A 13,108-nucleotide genomic window follows, 5' to 3' on the forward strand; every position below is an offset into this window, starting at 1 on the left:
TCATGGATAAAAAATTAAAATGACAAAATTAGCTTTATTTTGTTCCAAAATACCTGTAAAAGGCCAAGCATTTAAGGATATAGTTGTAACAAATTATTTCTTAAATTTTAAAAATAAATATATATTCAAATGGTATCTTTTGTGTCCAATTTTGATGCAATGAACAAACACCCAACAAAAATAATCCTTATATTATTAATTCATATATTACTTGTCTTTGAACCAAAGATCCCTAACTCTTCTAATGTGACTTCCTTGGCTTATTAAAAAGAAGCACGTTACGAGTTTTCATCTTTGATAAATGTAAATATTGATTCACACATTTTGGTTACATCAAAGTAAATGTTTCTATTTAGTACTCAATTAAGAATTCAAAAATAAAATTAAAGATAAGTTAGTAAAACTGTACAGATATTTAGCATTATTTGTTCACTGTGTAAATTTTAAATGTGAATAATTATTACCAGTAACATACTAAGTAGGCGTTTGGACATGCGGTTTGAAATCATGAGATGAAACCAATGTTTGGACATGCATTTCATCTCATGGTTTCAAAAATTCTAAATATAAAACTTGACTCATAAGTTTATATTTTGTAAAAAAAGACTCATAAGTTAGTAAATATTTTTAATAATTATTTAAATGTGCATGCTTTTCGGCGTGAAGAGATTGTTAAATCTGTGTGGAGGATTATATTAAAGAGTAGTTACATTACTATTCATGTTAAATTTTCGTTTTTATTGAACTAAACTTGATCAATTGATGTTGTATTTTTTAAAAAGGCCTTCTAATAGTGTATTAATTTTGTTATGAACTATGAATTGCTAATTTGGTAAAATTGTATAAGAATTGAAAATGATTTGATAGTTTTCACAAATTGTAGGGTTTTTATGTTTACAACAGAAAATACAACTTAAAATATTAATGCGTATCCAGGCTTGTGATTTAAACGTGATTTGAAATCGTCAAACCCGGCAATCCTAATACAAAACAGCTTTTTTTGAGATGACCGACTCGCTCATGGCAAAGACGAATAACCTAATTAATAATGTATCATAACTAATATTTTTTCTGTTCAATTTCACAATTTTTGACCGAGTACAAAATTTATATAAACTCAAGAAAGAAATAGTTTCAAATATGTCAAAATACCATTAGAATATTGGTTTTAAAAAACGTGTCGTATGAGATGATATATATAAGAGTTAAAAATAAATTTAAGCAGCTGGAGATGTGAATAAAGAGGAGTTATCGTGGGGACCAAACACAGTGGAGGTCTATCTGCACAAGCAACCCCACATATTATTCCAAATTCACTGTTGGAGTTCATCTGCATATATGTCGGCCAAGTTCAAGCCTGTTAGCTCTATTATTTTGTGGCATTCACAACAAACCATATGGATGCTAGCTAGGTCACTCCAGAGGAAAAACACAGGAGATCCAATTAGTTCCAACACGACTCCATCCATGACTACTGGGACGTGGGTCCTTCTAAGTGGAGCAATGCTATTACTAGCACCTTTCTTTTTCTATTATCCTATACTCCGACTGATTTTAAGAGATATTTGTTATCTCTCACCTGCACAAGTATTGAATAACTCTGTCTATCAAAATTGAACAAATGAAAAAGAATCACCTTATATTTTTGCCTTCAATAAAATTTGGACCTAAAACTTTATAATTGTCAACTAAATTTATCGACTACAAGGTCAGATCATTGCGTCTTACTATCCCCTATTATGACTCGGGGGAGAGAATAAGATGACTATAGCCAACGCATACACTCACGCAATAAGCTAATTAACTATATTCTATTCTATTCTTTCTATATATATTTATAATTTTTTCTCTCAATTAAGCAGTAAGCGAGCAATGATCTAACCGAATTATCAATAATTGGCAGATCTTTGTTACATACTCTAGTACTGTCATCTATAGCCGTGAAAACTAACAGCCAACTAGTCTTATTTCTAAAAATTTCTGAAAGTTATAATACCACTGAGAACATAACATTGATGGAACTGGAAAAGGAAAAAGAAAAGGAAGGGGTGATGTGATTCAGCTCCACATTGTATTTATAATATCGATGTGAGTCCTTTTGCCTACCTACTTGTCTAAATTATAAAATACAACATGGCAATTATATTAGCACTACAGTTTGGTACAGTGCTGTAACTATCTAACATTGTACAAAAACCAAAAAGAAAAGATGATTAAATTAGAAAAAGACAAATATCTTTCAATTTTGGAGCTAGCCAAGCATGAATCACCAGCGTATTGGAAAGTTGAACAACTTTTTAATTTTAAGTAGTATAGTATACAAAGACGGCCATATGAGTTGACGCAAGAGGAAAGGTGTCCCAGAAAAATTAGTATACTATTCAAAGAAGATACTTACAAAGTTGAATTAATTAACTGGAATTATTAACATAGAGATTAATATGATGCCAAGTGCCAAAAACAAAAAACAAGCAGCTTTTAGTCGAGTCAAGCCCAATAATACAATTGTGGTTTTTTAACCGTTAATCTGTTTGTTTTTTTCCTTTCAAATAAGCAGTCTTCAATCATTACAAGAGAAAACAGTTCAAACAAATAAAATATATAATTGCGGCCAAGACTGGAACAAAAATAGGGCTGCAATGTACTGAAAATGACTGCTTAGAAACGAGATAAGCTTATCCCTTTTTACGCTGAGACAAAGGCTACATACTAATCAATTCTTTTACACCTTACTAAATATATCGTTAGTTCTTAACTAATTAGTTGTCCCTTTAATTATTCTACTGTTTCTATCACTCTTTTAATCAATACTAGATGTGATATGCCCGTGCAAGCACGGGCCCAACACAGGTATTTAAAACGAAAAGTTTGGTTCAAATCCAAGCAACAACTTTCATTAACAGGTTCTAGCAACCCATATCAATTAACTCCCAACTATATAGTTATGAAAGAAGACAACACTAACACATTACGTACAATCATTCTAGTAATGTTGTAAGTAAATGAATGAATCTGCAAAGCTTGAAGTAGATTTATCTTCTACCATTCCAAATCATCTTCAATTTCAACCCAGACTTTGGCTTCGGTTTCCAGGTGTGGTTTCCAAAATTTCTCTGGTACCAATCCAGTTTAGTGGTAACGTACGTTGCATTTCGGACAAAATACCATACCCGCGAGCTCGAAATTAAACCGAACCAAGCCTCCCGAGCCACAAGACAATAAACGGTAGATCCTCGGAGGCGAGTTAATCGTGAAACTTTATCATAAATAATGATTGTCTCGCGTTAAAAGATGATCGGTTGAACGGGAGCTTCAACACCTTCGAAATACTTTTAATGAAAATCATGAAAAGTTTGCATTTTTATTTGCACGTGACATATTAGATTTATACAAATACATTCGTGCAAGTAAAAGATAAAATGAACCTGGATTTAACCATGTTCTTAACCAGTGAGTACATCTGTGGTAGATAGAGCTTTCAAGGGATTGTCATCGTGAGCGGAGCTCAAAGACATGAAATGATGTGAACGCATGTTGCTTGACAGTGGCTGAGATACCCTGATACAAAAGCGAATCCTTTTAGCCTAATATATGAAAAATTACAAAGAGTATAATAATCCAATTCATTATTACCTCAGAATAACAACATTATAGAAAGATAATCTTATTTTGTCCAATCTACATAAGAATAACAAAGGGTTTTCTAAGGAGACGTTAACTTCCAAGGTCATAACTTACCCTATTTAGCCTAGACTTTAGCCTAGAATCTATCCGACTTCCTTATTTATTCTTATCTTAAAAGGATAATTATAATTATTCATAAGCTTTGTACTTCCAAGTTTCTAGGTTACAAAATTAGAAACTCAGAAGTTACTTTTTAGCAATTAGCAGTTTTCTCTCTTGCCAGGCTAAGAGATATTTTCACAGCTTACATAGTAAATAGAAAGTTTAAGTCAATGAAAATCATGTGGTATATAAAGCCAACAACAGGGAAAAGGTTATAAACCATGTACGCTATCAAATACTCAATTTAGCTGCAAATACATGGAGCTAAAAATTTGTAGAACTTCTAAAATGTTGCATGGAATCTGTCTCCAAAAGGCAAAGAAGAAAAGTTCCAATCTTCTCGGATCATTAGTCTTTGTAAGACCTCATATGTGAGGGCAGGCCGGAACAACTTGGCATGAATCCTCTTTGTCTATCCAAGATTCTTCGTTTCCTATAAAATCGGTTCTTTCTTGTCATCCCAGTTTTCAAGCTAAGGTGACACACGCAATTCAGGTTCATATTAAGGAAACAATGCAAACGTGTTGACACCCAATTTTGTCCCTCCTTTATTTAATTTATATATACTCGGGCTTCTAAACTTATCGACGAGCTAAATACTTTATTTTCGCTACTTTTATTTTCAACATTACTAGCATTACTTTATCACAAATTCTTATTTTTTTTTACATATTAATTATTAGTTATCTTCACATAGTATATATTGTACTATTTATTAAATTAGAAGCCACAAAGGAATTAAACAAAGGAGGAAGGATCAATAAATTTTCGGCCAAATTATTAGCCCAACGATTAACCGACCTTTTTCTAAAAAAAACGAAAATCGCCCACAAATATTTTCAAAACTACCCGGCCAACCGAACCGACCGTCAACGGCCCTAAGAACATTACTACCCTTTTAAGACCGGCCCATCGAACTAATGCCCCTTTTCAATTCGTCTAAACCTAAAATCCTTTTTCTCGTTAAATGACCTCTCTCTCTCTCTCTCTCTCTCATCTCTCCTTCATTTTGAGAAAAGGGTTCATTCCCCTTGACGATGCGGGACTTTGCCATGCCATTTTCGTGCAACAAAATTTCCTTGTCACCTTCTTCACCCTTGCAATGCTAAAAAGGGGTTTTGGCTTTTCTTCCCTTTTAGAAAAGATTCGACTTTTCATATCTCAAAATCAGAGGTTTGTATGTCCATACCAAGCAAATTTCTCACCTCTGCATTAACATAAATACACAAGGTAATTTATACTTTATCCATTTTTACTTTTCTCTTGGCCATTTTCAAGTAAGATTCTCTGCCCATTTGGTCCTTTTCGATTCTTCTGTCTGAATCCAATGGTATTTTCAACTTTCAATTCAAACGGCCATGTTGACTCAATTTCAAATTTTGGATTTCAAAATCCCGCCCAAAACGAGGGAAGCCCTAATTTTACTACTATAAAAAGGACCTTAAGTCCATAGCCGAAAGGGGGGGAAGAATGGAGGACAGATTCAGTATCAAATTGTTATTATAAGGTTGATTTTTTTTAGTCGTTGCTTAATACCTTGAAAATACTCTCATTCCCCGCAAAGATTTTCCTTTTTCGGTGAACTTTAGCCACGACAAAGGTAGTTGAACTCATTCGACTCTAGTTTCGGATCCATTCATAATGAGAGAGTTGATTCGAGGCCTTAATTCGTCCCGGTTAATTTAACATGAACGGCAATTCGGTGTCGCATTACCTTTTTTCTCTCTTTTCGATTCGGTTTGGAGTATTGTTGTGTGTTCTTGATGCAGGTAGATTAGTTTAGTTCTAATTTTATTCATTTAGATAATAATCCATCCACTGGTATAGTCTTGGTTTAGCTTAGCATAGCTTCCGTAGTGAATTTAAGGTAGTAAAGACCGTCGGTGAATCTTAAACTTTAAAATTTCCTCTCGTTTTTTCTTTCCTTTGGTTATACGAAATGAATATTGTGAAATAAAAGCATGACTTAGAGTTTTCTAGTGTAAAATCACGCCTTCGGAGTATATTAATGTTGTATATTTGATGCTTGCATTGATATTTTGACATCTAATGTGTTGATGTCGAGCATTTCCTTGTCGATACTTGTATCATGTTAGGAAGTTTACATAAGGGTTCCTTCATTTGGGTTTATACATAATAAAATAATTATACGGCATGCCTATGTGGGTTGTTGGCTTTATTTGGTCTCAAGTCCATATTTTGCGCGTCAGTTTTTTATTAGCAATCACGTATAAGCTTTGATTCATCTGAATATGGAATCTTGTCTCTAAGAAAGAATGCATGCTCTCGTTCAAACTAGACCTTGAATAGGCTTTCATAAAATCTATTTATCTCTATTCTCTTCAAGTTCATCAACTAGTCATTCTCGGGGAATACATTTCTTGAATGGTATTCAAGTTCAAAAAGCTCGAATTATTTTGTCCATTTGGTACCATTGTTTCATCTTTTATTTATCTGTTTTGCTTAACTTTTATTTACTTGTTTTATCTCCGTATTTTCTTTCCTTGATTTTTTTGTAATGTCAACATCTACTGGTACTAAGCGTGGTCATGATCGGCTAGTTCGAGCGGTGAAGTTGTGGTAGTAATCTTTTGTACATTCCAAAGCGATCCTAAAGCTTCGAGAACATTTTAAATATTCGAAAAGTTGATGAATGGGAACTAACTAAGTTCATTATTGTCGAGTCACTACATAGTAAGAATTTAGAGATTCCTCTAGAAAAGTATATTCAAATTTTCTACTTCCACGTTGTTCGAAGAAATTGATCGTGCGAACTTGTTTAGTTTATATGTGTTGAGTCTATACTTTATACTACAAGTTTCAAAAAGATTCTCTAGCAATTTATATTCAAGCACCTGTATAAACTTGTTCCTAGAGGTGTTACTATATACGAAATCGAAAATCAAGTTCGTAAGTATCAAGATCAAATGATTGAAAATTTTAAGTCACTTACTTGTAAGGTATCCTTAGGTATTGATATAGCTCAAATCTTGACTTCACATAAGTAGATGTTTATGTATGTTTCAATTCTTATGGATTGGTGATAACTTTATTATGCAAAAAGGGGATTGTAGGATATCGAACGATTATCTAATGAGTTTCAAGATAGAGGTCTAGTTTGGTGTAGATTGCTTCACACATGCCTCACATTTGAGTTAATCTATAGCTATGTCCATGTATCTTCGGGTTTAGGAAGAAAGCTTAACGTAATATTCATTTACTTATTTGAGTGATGTTAAATAAATAATATTCCTTCTTTAGGTGTTCACTTGATTAAATCGAGTGGAGTAGTACGAGATTAAGTTGCAGAATCTAATAAGAGCTATCAGCATGCCTATTCTATTCGCTTCTATGTGTTGTGTAAAAAAAAATGACGTTAATCCTTGTTTGCCTATGTCACAAGTATATAGTAGCTGAATCATGTATATATACGAAGTATACTCAAATGCACGTATTATATACATCTTCTACTGATCTATTTAAGTTCATATTTTACATATTTTACCTTGTTCGTTGAGTGCATACTAATCCTTTTCTTTTGTTTTTATGCATGACCACCGCGTGCGAGTCCGGGGGACTCATCATCTCCCGCATTTGGTATTGGGCAAAGCCCATCGAAATCTCTCTCGAGTCAGCCCCATCAGCCACCCGAGGAAATCTGTCCAAACCTCGGCCGAAGCCCAACAAAGATGAACGAAAGGTACACCTAAAATGGGCTGAGCCCACTTAAATCATTTTTTGTTTTACTCTTCTATTTCATTTTTTATTTATGTATTTGATTTGCAAATTACATGACTAACACTTTAGTTGTTTTATTTGCTTAGATTAGATGAACCTTAGCAGAATTAGTAGGTTAGTACGATGGTAGAGAAAATGGCAATTACCCCCCATAGGCTTCATTCCTCTTTTTAGGATAAAATGATTTATAATCTATAATATTTATTTTAGAATGACGGATTTTCCAAGTAACATGACTATATATTTTGGGGTAAAAGAATCATGATTCACTTTTACTATTTTAGAAATTGGAAACGTCATAAATTTTTACACTTAGTTAACCTATTTTGAGAAATAAGGAAAATGTCCAACATTTGAAATACGTATTCGTTAAAACAATTTTTGTACAGTTTATATCGACCTGATATTCTTTCTATAAAACCTTTAGACATTTATCAAAATTAACTTTACAAATCCCTGTTTTAATTTGTTAATCCGCGTAATTTATTTTTTTAAATATCTATAAAATATTGCACCATTTTGGGTTTTCTTCAGTTTATTTATAAATAAACTCTTTTATACAAATTATTCCTTTTTTTGGCAAATCTTATTTTTGATAACATTATTACATTTTACTTTAAAATTTTAGCAATATTTATAAGTTATTTTCTAAACATTTAGAATGATATATCTACACTTAGCCTAATTAACTCTAAGTCTGGTCGGTAAACCGTAGTTAACGGATCCTAGAGAATGCTTAACCCCTTCCCTCTAGGATAATTTGAACTCTTACCTAGACCTTTTTGGTTTCGTAGACTTTAAAAACAAATCAACTTTAGATAATTACTTTAATTACCTTAGGTGCCCTAATTCACCATAAATAATTAGGTGGCGACTCTTAACTTTAATTAATCCCGGAATTACCCGGATGTTGTAAACTATTTTGACTTAGGTTAAAATAGGGTATAACAACACGCACGGCTTCTTTGATTTTGTATTCGAAGAGTTAATTCATCCGGGTTCATTGTCTAATTCTAATAGGATGATTCCAAATATTACGAAACTTAAAGTGATTGTTTGCATCACTCATCTTTTTTATATTGAAGAATGGACCAGCTATTTGATATTAAGAATGGTAATGGAAGATGTTGGAATTATCTTAGAAGCTAAAGTAGGAGATCGAATGGGGTCGGCAAATAACTTCAACATCCACACATATAGCTAAAGAAAAAGGTTACTTTTTTCTATAAATTGAACCAGAACAACAAATGGTTGTTGCTACTCTTTTAAACCAAAGAAAACTAAAACCAAAAAACATTATATAGTACCCTAATGAAGCCGTGAATAGGGTTCTTACTCAAGGTAAGTTTATTACTTTAAACCCTTTAAGCTAAGCTCTTTTTTGGTTCTCTATCGTATATTAATTTCTGCGTATTTGGGATTCATCACAATCAATTTGAAGCTATTCCTCTTTCATGAATTAAATCGCAAATCCTAAAATACCACTTGAGCGAAGTAAAGAAACCCTTTTCCCTTTGGTAGAAAATATCACAAAAGGAACAAATTAATGACGAAAAAGAAAAATAATAACCACGAGCCCGTTTCAGATCGGAAAACTTGAGGAGAAAGCTTAAGAAGATTAGAGGAAAAGCTTTTGCCTTGAAATTGCAAAATTTCGAAAACTATCCTAAAATAAGAAGATAAGAACTCAATGAGATTAAAAACTTATGGAGAAATCAATTTTTCTTGGTGTGTTTTAAGGAAGAAGAGAGATGAACACCCGCATCGAAAGGTGATGGAGAAACATGGCGAACCCAATTGCAAGTTCAAGGGCACGTAATATAAATTGTTCTTAAAAGTCATAATTGCCCTTAATTAGAACTTTAATACCCTCAAACAACCATGTCGATCCACCGGCTCTTCTATAATAAGTAAAAAAAATGTTCTCAATTCAACTGTTATGCATTAGCTATTTGTCTACTAAGCTCTATTCTCCAATAAGTAACAATGATGTATTTTGGATAGCAGGTGGTGTGGTGGAGTATTATCCAAATGGTGAACCGCTAAGTTCAACTTTTGGGATTTGAAAACCTCTGCACACTATTAGTATGTATTTACATGAGGTTGTTGGGAACACAAACAATGATAAGGTTTCTTCAAAAAATAATAGAGTAAACGTATCAGATTAGTGGATAGGGATTTTAGTTCCAATTAAGTTTGAACTTCAACTTATATCACTATTACGTTCTCCAATTCATTTTAGCAAAAAGTTTATCAATAATAAAGTTTACCACAAACATTTTATGTTAACGGTATTATTTTTTGCAAATGTATTGCTCTACCGAAAGCATAAAGAGCTAGAACAACGGCAATTAAAGTTGAGTAATGCTAGACCTTAATTCCAAGCCTTAACATGATTAAAAGCCAGGGGTTAATCAGAGAGACGGATGCAGAATTTTGGTATCGGGTTAATATGAACCCGGTACTTTCGACGTGGAGCATAAATTTGCGTAAAAATTCACGAAAATTACATTTGATCTGTCTCTTCTTAACCACATTACTTGTGTTTTAGCATACACTATGTCCTACATCTTGGTGCTATAGTTGTAAGTACTTGATACCACGGATAATAAACCTAAACAGAGTTCCCCAAAACACACACACCTCAAACCAGCTTTTCGTACACCCTCTTTAGTTTAGAAATTATCAGAATTTGGACAAATTGTAAATCTGAATATCATTTAACAAATAACTAAATTTATCAGTAATTTTAGCACACTTACGTTGGTTGAGTTCAAGTGAAGTCCATATTTCTACAACTAAAACGATCACTACATATTCCCACATTAAATGTAGAGTGACGAAAGGTAAGTACAGGTATAAGATTGGTTAAATTGAGAATATCAAACAAATAGATTACCTTTTCAAGAGAACATTGAATCTGTTCCGAATTCCCAGAAGGTGTACACTTCCAAACTTCTTGTCCATCATCACAATTAGATGCAAAGAAGGGTCATATTTCCACTCAGGTCTTGTCTTTCCATGCCGTTTTATCATGACTTCTTCGCTCTTTGTTATTTCTCATTTTCGCATTGCTTTGATATGCTTGCCCGTATCTGACTCTTTTGCCTTGTTTTCCATTGTTCTCTTTTGAGCCGGGGTTTTTTCGGAAACAGCCTGCCTACCTTCCAAGGTGGGGGTAAGGTCTGCATACGCTTTATCCTCCCCGACCTCGCCGACCCCACATTGTGGGATTCCCCTGGGTATGTTATTGTTGTTGTTGTAAGGGTCATATTTCCACACTCAGTTTAAGCAACATCAATTCGTTGTCTTCCACCCCATAAGTTCAAATCAGACTGAAAATATAAATTCTAAAATTCAGATGACTAAAATCTAAAATTGAGATGAAAGATCATCACCCACACATATTGAAGGGGGGGGGGGGGGAAGATTTGGCAAAAAAAAATTGGAGGAGGAGCTAACCTGTAAATTGGAATAGCGACCGAAAGCGAAGAACAAGGCGAATGACAAAGAGAAGAATCTCCTCTATGTACCTTTCCTCTTAGGCTAAAACTATGCGGTAGGAGAAGAACTGAACGCCACGTAGAATTATTAGATACTACTTATATTCATCAGCTCCTCGAAATGACAAAAGTAACCTTTATTAGTATAGTAGAAATGACTTAAAAGCAACCATGTCGACGATCCTAAGGGTAAACCCATGCTTCTATATAGTAGAAAGTTATTGTTACGTTCAACTTTGTAACTTTACAGGACACTACCTATTTTCATTTTCCTCAATTCTTAACTATGGTCGCGCACTCACGTCTAAGGTGCCAATAAAAATAAAAATAAATTAACTACCATCATTTCATTTCATCTATTTGCCTTCTCTTGTCTTTTCGTTCTTCTTTTAGGGTGTGTTTAATACTTGAGAGGAAGGGGAATGTTATACACGGAAAATAAATAATTTTTGTACTTATTTTCTGGTGTCCCAAAAACTAATAGTTTTAAAGTATCTCTTTGTACCCCAAGTAAAAACAAGAGATATTGGGTCGAGGCACTTAAAACAATTGTATTTTAGTTTCTAGACTTCGTCTTGCGAGTTGCAACATTGCTACTAGACTTCATAAAAAATGGGGATTAAAGTTACATTTTAATTAGTGATTACAACTCTTACCTTCCTTGTAACAATTACCTATAGGGTACGTAATTTTAATCCTGGCAAATGCTCTCGACTCTTTTATTTTTCTTCACTAATTATTCACATTTTCATCCACCATTTTATTCTTTTTGCAGAAAGGAAAAAGTAGGAGAAAAAAAGGAAGAACAAAATAAATTAAAAGAGGACTTCATAAAAATTGCTTTATCTAAAGGTTTGTCAAGTGGTTAGTCTCCCATGTAGAAGAAACAAGAACTATCGGCTACTTGGATGTACAATCTTCAGTCTCCCTGAAATTATTTGAATTTCTGTCCTCTAGCTTACATTTAGATTTGCTCATATTATTGTAAACTTTGATGTTTGTAACAAGTTCTTTTACTACATTCACTTAAATACAAAATTATATGAATCATATTGATTAAATTAGGTATATTTATGTCAGGAATTGTGTTACTTAACATCCTTATACCACCTTTTAGGGGAGCAAAATGAGAAGTGATTATACATATTCCATAATTTCTTATATGAGAATTAAGAAGTGGAAAAGTTTCTCATATGACTTTAAAACGAGCAAGGGCGGTTGCCTTCTTTCTGGCCCAAAATCTTATTGGACCTTTTTCGTTTGTATTGCATCTTATTGGGCTTGTAATTTTGTAAAATGGGCTTTGGACTGTAGAATGATCTGACCTTCGTGTATAACAATGGTTTAAATACGAAACTTTGCTAGTAGGAAACAAAAAAATGTAGAAAGAGGTCCCCCGTAGCAATGAGACCATGTAGTCTCTTTTAACACCCATATTTACAAGAAATTTTTACATGATAAATCACTTCTCTAAGAGTATAATCATAAATGATAGTACTTTTTGCTTATTTCTAAAATGACAGATTTTTTTACGAATTTAGCAAATCTTAATTCTCACTACAAGAAAGTATAGAAATGGCAATAAAAAATTGATATTTGGTAACAACTTAGTTTTATTATTGGCAAGATGAACTTTTTTGTTGCCAAACAATTTAATTTTGTTGTCATAGTATTGATTATTGTTGCAAAAAGTACTTTTGACAAAAAAAAAAAAGTTGTTGCACGTCGTTGTAATAACAGCCGTTGGGAAAAGTTTATGAAACAATTTTTTTTTTTCTAACAATAATCAATCTATGACAAAAAAAAAAAAAAATTGTTGCCAACAATTTTTTTTTTTCTTGTAGTGTCTTAAGATAACTCACTGATAAAGAAGGACCACTAATTAAGAAATTCATTTTAAATCTTGATTAATCGTATCATTTTCTCTTTCATCATCATCTTTTTCACTAATTAAAAAATGACTATACGACTAATAATCCTAATCTTTTCTCTTTCATCATTATTTTCTCCACTATTTAAGAAATTAGTTTACCATTAATGATCCTTGTTTTCAGTTTGGTTATAGTATATGTTATACAATG

At 32.9% G+C, this 13,108-nt stretch overlaps 2 long non-coding RNA genes across 2 annotated transcripts; both read right to left on the reverse strand.

Moving 5' to 3' along the window:
- Positions 1 to 3,330: 3,330 nt before the first annotated feature.
- On the reverse strand, positions 3,331 to 4,263 carry LOC132056215 (uncharacterized). Its single transcript, XR_009414744.1, has 2 exons — positions 4,007 to 4,263; positions 3,331 to 3,558 (listed from the first exon to the last, which is right to left on the reverse strand). It is a non-coding gene; the product is annotated as an uncharacterized LOC132056215 (long non-coding RNA).
- Positions 4,264 to 10,734: 6,471 nt separating this feature from the next.
- LOC132056216 (uncharacterized) lies at positions 10,735 to 11,019 on the reverse strand. The gene is made up of 2 exons (XR_009414745.1): positions 10,987 to 11,019; positions 10,735 to 10,859 (listed from the first exon to the last, which is right to left on the reverse strand). It is a non-coding gene; the product is annotated as an uncharacterized LOC132056216 (long non-coding RNA).
- Positions 11,020 to 13,108: the final 2,089 nt, after the last annotated feature.

The sequence above is a fragment of the Lycium ferocissimum genome, chromosome 5 (genome assembly GCF_029784015.1).
Source record: "Lycium ferocissimum isolate CSIRO_LF1 chromosome 5, AGI_CSIRO_Lferr_CH_V1, whole genome shotgun sequence".
NCBI classification, from domain to species: domain Eukaryota; kingdom Viridiplantae; phylum Streptophyta; class Magnoliopsida; order Solanales; family Solanaceae; genus Lycium; species Lycium ferocissimum.